Source organism: Rhinopithecus bieti, unplaced genomic scaffold (assembly GCF_001698545.2).
Source record: "Rhinopithecus bieti isolate Rb0 unplaced genomic scaffold, ASM169854v2 scaffold_51680, whole genome shotgun sequence".
Classification (NCBI taxonomy): Eukaryota; Metazoa; Chordata; class Mammalia; order Primates; family Cercopithecidae; genus Rhinopithecus; species Rhinopithecus bieti.
The window spans coordinates 105,893-113,603 of NW_016820066.1; the positions used below are offsets into that span (position 1 = coordinate 105,893).

The window sequence follows — 7,711 nt, forward strand, 5'->3', positions numbered from 1 at the left end:
TGGCTGGAGCAAGTCCCAAGGCTTGAGGACTATGATGGATAGAATGAATATATGTTGCATTGGGAAAAATAATATAAAAACTTTGGTGGCCCAGGGCAAAAATGCTATGGTTTGATCTGTCCCTTATAATTAATATTATTATAAATTTAATCCCCAAGCAACCAGTGTTGGAGAGAGGAGGGACCTTTAAAGAGGTGATTAGCCCTGAGGGCTCTGGTCTCATAAATGGTTAATTGTCTTATGGCAGGAGGGGATTAAAGTGCATTGAGGGAATGGGTTACTGGAAAAAATAGATTGAGTTCAGCCCCCTTCCTCCCTCCTCGGACCCCTTCACCTTCCACCATTGGGATGTGCAGCAGGAAGGCCTTCTCACAAGGATCTGGACCTCTCAAATCTTGGACTTCCTACCTGCCAGAAACTGTAAGGAAATAAAATCTCCAGCTTTCTTAAATAAAGTATTCCAGTCTGTGGTGAGTATTTGTATAGCAACCACAAAATGAAACCTAAAGCCCCAGGGGTATTGTAAGGACTTAAAGGAAAGTTTGAGTTCTAACTAACCTTCCCCAGTAAACACATATTGAAACTTTACTTTCCAGGAAATTAAAAAAATTGGCAATTCAATTTAGCGTCTTGCTGTTTAAACCAAAGTGAATATTGTAAGGTTTGTTTGTAACAAATTCTTCTTTTTTTTTTTTTTTGTTTGTTCCAAAACTGTCTTCATTTGCCCTTCCTTTCCAAATTACACTTTGCTGGAATATAGAATCTGGTTCCATCACAATTTTCATTCTCAATACTTTCAAGCTTTTACCCATTTTCTGTGGTTTTTCTTGTTGATAGTGAGAAATCTAGAATGCCAAATTACTAACTTTTAGGTAACCATTTTAACTTTTAAGACTTTTTTACTTATTCTTGATTTCCTAAAATTTTTCTATTACATATTCAGAAATTGATCTAATTATGTTTATTATTATTATTTTATTCTGATTGTTACTTAAAATGCACTATTCATTTAATACAGGCATTTCTATTCAACATCTGAAAAATAGCTAATATTATATTAAATATTTATTCCCTGCCATTGTCTACTTCTCTATATTCTGGAACAGAGATTACAGGAGATTAGTGCCTGAAGTTTTAGTGTAAACTATCTCAATAAATCTTGTGAGAATCTTAAATGCTTGCACATATATTTTCCATCTTTCATTGCTTTGCTGTGTGGTAAGTGAAGTGTTCAGTGCTATCTTCCAAGGCACTGTTTATTAATTACTTTCTGTTTTGATATTATTATTTCTCATATTTTGATTAGATTATTTTTATTTTTTTATTCTTCCCTTTAATTGAGCACAGTAAAGCCATGATATTTTATTGGTAATCTGCTTAGAATTGTAAAAATTATTTTATTTGGCCCAGCCATACTGCCTAGGACAAAAGTTGCATATAATTCTAATCTCATCTAGATGTGTTCTTATAAATGGTATATAAAAAAACTTCAACATCCTAAATATGATGCACTCAGTGTGAAGCATATCAGAGCTGGACATGACATTTATGTCCTTGATGGGCCTGGATTATCCAGGTCCTTTACCTTGTCTTTCCTAACCAGCCAATGTTCTGTGATATATGCTTTCTCCAGGACATAAAGCTCAAAGTAAGCCTTTATTCCCAATCTCAGCATTTCCGACATGGTCAAAGCCTGGTAGATGGTTGACTTTTGTGTAGACCTGTCCAGAATGGTAGTAACACATCTTGTACATGAGGCAGTTGAGCAGTGCTGGAGAACCCTCATGGCCCACACAGAATTCCCCAATTGGAGTACAATAGTCATTCTCTTTGATATGTTTTCTTGTGTTTGTGCTCCCTCCAATCTGGACCGCCCAAAGAAACTCGCTGATATCATCATAGCAATACTCAGTGAAGTCTCCAACAATGACCTCATGCTTTCTCATGATCTCATAGGGTTTTCCTCTGTGGATGCCATTGCCTGAACTACTCAAGAAATATTGGTATTATTTCATGTGTTATTGTCCACAAAAATTGTCCAGTTCACCTTAGCTATAATCTGGTAGCTATGATCCCAACATAATATGACCTTTGCATCCTCTGGAGTATTGTGAAAAAGCCAATAATATGCTTCTCAGTAGTCATCAGAAATAATGCTACTGTCATATCCACCCCAGGCATATAGGATGAAGGTAGATGAAGAGAAGGCCTTACTTCTCACCCAGGATTGAGTAAAAAGTGTAGGGGATGAGAAAGAAAGCCAAAATGGACTAAGGCCATTTTGGCATTAATATCATCCCACTTGCTGCTTCATTCTAAATCAGATAGGTAGAATCCTGTTGTTTTTCTTGTCTGGATGACTTATGTCCAGTTTCTTCCCATATGTGGACAACATTTGGGAGACTCCAGTGCTGGAAAGAATGTACATAACAGGCGCCAATACTAGCATTAGACGCACCATTACAGCTTAAAAGTGCACCCTGGTCACACCATAAATGATGTTAAACCTCTGAGCATCAAACAAGTTGCTAAAGCAGGAATAGAGGTCAATTAGAAACATAAGGACAAGGAAATGCAAGTCAAAATAGTATGAGGATCAAGTCATGGCTGATGCTCAAACACAGAAGCAATGATGGGGATGTTGGTCTTAGCATAAGAAGGACATAGCAGTGAGTAGAAATGCCATGTCCAGGGAGGGATTTTTTTCTGTCAGCATGAAGAGCGCTCCCATAGTGAGAAGGATAAGGCCTACCAGAGAGAGGACACTCTGGAAAAGAACTTCGATTTGCTGTGGATTCAACTTGCACAGGTAATCCAGAAAGGCATGGATATGGCCGAGACCAAAAACCCCAATGGTTTCCATGCACTCTGATGAAAAGACAGGCTGGAAAGCCACAGAACAGGTCTGCATAGAAAGAATAGTGCCCAGGCAGTAAATAGTACAGCAGGCCACGTAGATCCAGTGGGAGAAACAGCCTGTGAGCATCAGCACCGGTAGATGGAGAGGGATCAAATTGATCAGGAACACAACATCTCCCCATGAAGAGTCCATTTAGAAATAAGCAAGGGCACACTTAGCCTCCAATAGATGCAACCAGTCTTTACTGCCTTGATCCACGTATTGTAGGTGAGTAGGATGCAAAAGATGGCAATCCCTTCCTTATCATATGAGCCAGTCACAGATTGGAAGATATATGTGGGAACCATAGCAAACACAGCAGCAAAAAGAAGCCCAGTGCCTGCATCCTTGAGCTCTTTTGTAAGGTGGCAATGACAATAATGATGAAGGAGGAGACACACAGACATTCTGAATGTCCATGGTGATTTGGAAAAATTGGAGTATGTGGTAGATTGCAGCAGGGGTGATAATTAAGCCTGGGTAAATTGTTCCTCCAATGATTCATCCCAATGACGACTAGGCTCTCCAATCACATAAGCTATAGAATTTATAAAACTCTTCCTTAGCCAGAAACCTGGTAGTCTGATAACTAAAGTGTGGATTAACCTTATAGATAACACTTTAAAATCTCAGGACAGCAAAGAGACAGCTGGAGAAAGAACATAGTGGCCACTGACATAATGAGAAGCTTCAGAACTGTGTTCTGCCTTCTCATAGGACAACCACAAAAATCCATCCAGCCTTAGTCATCTTGACATCAACGGGTGGCAACAGGCAACACTCAGCTGGCCAGAATTCCTAAGCAATCCCCTAGGCTCCCTCAGCGAGCTATTCAGTGTGCACCCAACCCTGGCAACCTGATTATTTTTAATATTCATATTTTATATATGTAACTTGTTTAATACTTTCTTGTTCATTTCTGAATGTTATGCTTTAATCTCTTTGAGTATACCAACCAAATTTATTATAAAATATTTGTCAAATTATTTCATACAATTAACATCATCAAGAGGCAATCCTGTTCTGTATTTAGTTGGTTATATTTTTACTTTTAAAAGTTAATTTATTTTTTAATTGGCAAAATGTTTATATATTTATCCTGCACAACATGTTGTTTTGAAATATGTATGCATTGTAAAACAGCTACATTGAGCTAATTAACATACATTTTCTCACATACTTATTTTTCATGGCAAGAACACTTAAAATGTTGGTTGTATTTCTTAGCTTTAGATTTCTTCATGCATTTTAGAATTGTGGATCACAGGCTTATTTGAGGGGAACATATTTTTTGCTTTGCATTGCTTTATTTTTCTTTAATTCCCTTGTCTCCCTCCTCCCTGACAAGAAGTTATGAGGCTACATTATAATCAACATTTGTGCCTCCTCCCTGGTAGGGATATGAAGGATTTACAAGACTGGCTACTGAGCCTCAGGCAGCCCTGTCCTGAGGCTATGCCAGTATCCTCAGGCTTATGTTGCCTGGAAACCCCACAAAAATTGTAGCCTCAGGCACCAGTTGTCAGTATATTTTCACCCTACTTTTATTAATCATAAGCTCCTGGATTTAAGCAGTGAGGCCAACTTTATTTCTCCATTTTACACGGATCTATAGTCCTTCCCACCCGCTAGGAGATGAAGTTGTAGCTTCTATTGCCTGCTTTGGAATATAGTACTTCAGCTCCATTAACCACTTCAGCCTTCTATTTTTGTCTCTGGTCTATGAAAATGTTTATCTTGTCAAGTATCTTTGATTATTTATTTTTATACTGTATCCATCTTTGCCAAATTTGTAGAGCAGAAGGGGTTACATCAAAGAAGAAACAGAGCATGCCATTTTTACTGGTGTCTCTGGGTTCATTTTAACTCACATTCCATTAGTGATTTGTCAGTGTAATTCGTAAAGGAAATCCAACCACTTTGAAGTAAAAATTACTATGGAGTATCCAGTAGTTTAAAAATATAGAGGATAATCGATTACTAAAATTCTTTCTGCTCTGTTTCAAGAGGTGCTTAGCACTTAAAGAGTTATCTAAAACTGCAATCAACTAGTTAAGGATATTGGAATGGTTCCTCCTTATCAGCTATCACTGAGAAGAGCCTCAGTGTCTACATTTTAGTGGTGGTTATGTAATTTTATACCTTTTCTGCAAGAGTGAAAACATTTACACTGAATATCAGGTTGTTGAATCTTTATATCTTTGCTTGTACATTAACATGTACCTGAGTGAAGGTCTGAAGTACTCTGTTTTAAGCCAGAAAATGATATGTTTTATTGAGCTTTAAGCTGAAGGTCTTATTTTAAAAGTATACCTACAAGTAAACAACCATTTCCTCTTATAAGAAGAATTACATTCACCTAAATTGAGACATAGATTGTATATTTTACCATATTATACCATATTATATGGTTTTACCATGTTTCCCATATTATAGAGTCTGCATAGACAGATTAACATCTTTATTCAAGTGAACTAAGAATATATGTATCTATTAATTCACTCTACTGGACCTTAGCTGAGAAATATCCTTAGTATGCTTCAAGTCCTTGACCACAGGTGGGGAATCCTCTGTACCCAGACATCCAGCAGAGTCCCTCTCCCTTTATGTTTCAATCTGCTAAGATTCCAAAGTTATGAATTTTACTTGGCTTGCCTCCTAATTATTTTACTCCATGATCTGGTTAAAGACTTTGAGCCCTGTTCTGGAACAATTCTTCTTTCTTGTTCTGCACAGATCAGATCTTCCTCCGGCGTTCAAGCCATATTTACTTTTTGTACACTGACTCGGTGGTGTCCACTGTAGATACCGCTTTCTTATGGCTCTTGCTTACCTCTCTTATCTTTATCAATTATTAGCCTCTTCTGTTTCCCTCCATCATGCCAGCACTGAATGAAGGCCATAAAACCTTGGATGGGAATTTGAGGTATTATAGTTTACTTGGAAGTTGACCAAAGGAAGCACCATTAGGGGAGTGAGAAATTGAAATGAAAAAGAGGATAAAGCCAGAAAAGGGTGTGTTATTACAAGGTTAGTGCTATGGGCAACTGGGGCTCACTTCTACTGGAGACCTCTGGAATCCGGAATAATATATGCCTCAGAGTTAACCCCTTCCTTTTCCAGGGGAATGTTGGGTCCAGTATTTATCCTCTAATTCCCATTTGTCATTTCAAAAGGCTGCTCCCTAAGGGCACTAACCTTCTTAGGGCATTAACTTACACATGGGTGAAAGAAAGCCTTCAGGCAGAAATTTGCCATAGACAAGATTGTCAGGTATTAGACAGTGAATGTTAAGAAATTATGGAGGAGGTACTAGTAGTAACTGATGAAACTCTCGATTCACTGGACTCATCCTCAATATCCATGTTTATTCTCCCACATGACCCCATGGTTACTTGAATAAGGGATATGGAATCAACCTAGAAAAAACAAAATTAGATTCTCTTTCTAGGCATTTCTCATTGGAACTGAAGAAGCTATTTGGTCTCACCTACTCAGGTAAGTTTGGGGGCTGAGAGGTAGCACTGTATGCAGCAAGAAAAGCATCAACAATTCCTGACTTCAGATAGAGAAATAAGGCAAATATACATCAAGAGACAAATTGGAGATGTTTGTTTACTAATGACATTCCAATGGTTTGTTCATTTTCTGGGGATGTCTGTCTGTATTGCCTATCCTTGGGTTTCATGGATTGTATCTGGGTTTTATAAGTTTATCCTTCACTCTTAAATTTCAAGCATAAATTCTATACTCTGAATGAACTTAGCAAATGGATTTCCTTTTAGACCCATTTAAAGAGGATGCACAAGAATACTGGCATATGGATAAAAAACATAGGAGGTTGACGGTCTCCACATGTTACCAAAGTCAGACCAAGTTGGAGTGAGGAAGATGAAGTATATAGCTAGATAGATAGAGGAAAAAAAATACTATGAGGTACCTTACATATCTGAGTCAAGTACATTTTCATTTTAACATTTTTTATTATGATGAAATATACATAGCATAAAATGTACCCATTAACCACTTTTAAGTGTACAGTTCAGTGGCATTAAGTACATTCAAATTGCTGTGCAACCATCACTAGTGTCAATCTCCAAAACACTTTTTATCTTTCCAAGCTGAAACTCTGTACCCAGTAAACAATAATTCCCTCTTTCTCCATTCCACAGCCCCAGGCAAACACCATATTATTTTCTGTCTCGATGATTTTGACTAGTCTAGGTACTCACACTATTAACTCACACATGTGTGAAAGAAAGCCCATAGGCAGTAAGTGGAAGCATACAGTGTTTGTCCTTTTGTGACTGGCTTATTTCACTTAGCATAATATCTTCAAGGTTCTTTCATGTTGTAGTATGTGATGGGATTAAATTTCCTTTTATGCTGAGTAATATTCCACTGTATGTATATGCCACATTTTGTGTATGCATTCATCCATCGATGAACACTTAAGTTCCTTCCTCCTTTTGGCTATTATAAATAATGCCGCTATGAACATGGCTATACAAATATATTTTCGAGTCTTTGATTTCCATTTCTTGGATATATATCCTGAAGTGAATTACTGGGTCATATGGTAACTCTATTTTTAATTTTTTGAAATTGCCACACTCTTTTCCACAGCACTTGCACCATTTTACATTAGCACCGGTGATGTATTAGGGCTCCAATTTCTGCATATTCTTTCCAACTGAGTCAAATAACATTTAATAAAGATTTATAGTATCCTCATCCAAGAGAGGTTTAGAATTACACATTCTTATTTTTCTGGTCACAGGTGTTGTTGCTAAGAACTGCTCCCTAGTATAA

The 7,711-nt window shown here is 37.4% G+C and overlaps 1 pseudogene; it reads right to left on the minus strand.

Annotated features, from left to right (window-relative positions):
- Positions 1–1,546: 1,546 nt before the first annotated feature.
- Positions 1,547–3,640, minus strand: LOC108520146 (dolichyl-diphosphooligosaccharide--protein glycosyltransferase subunit STT3A pseudogene; annotated as a pseudogene).
- Positions 3,641–7,711: the final 4,071 nt, after the last annotated feature.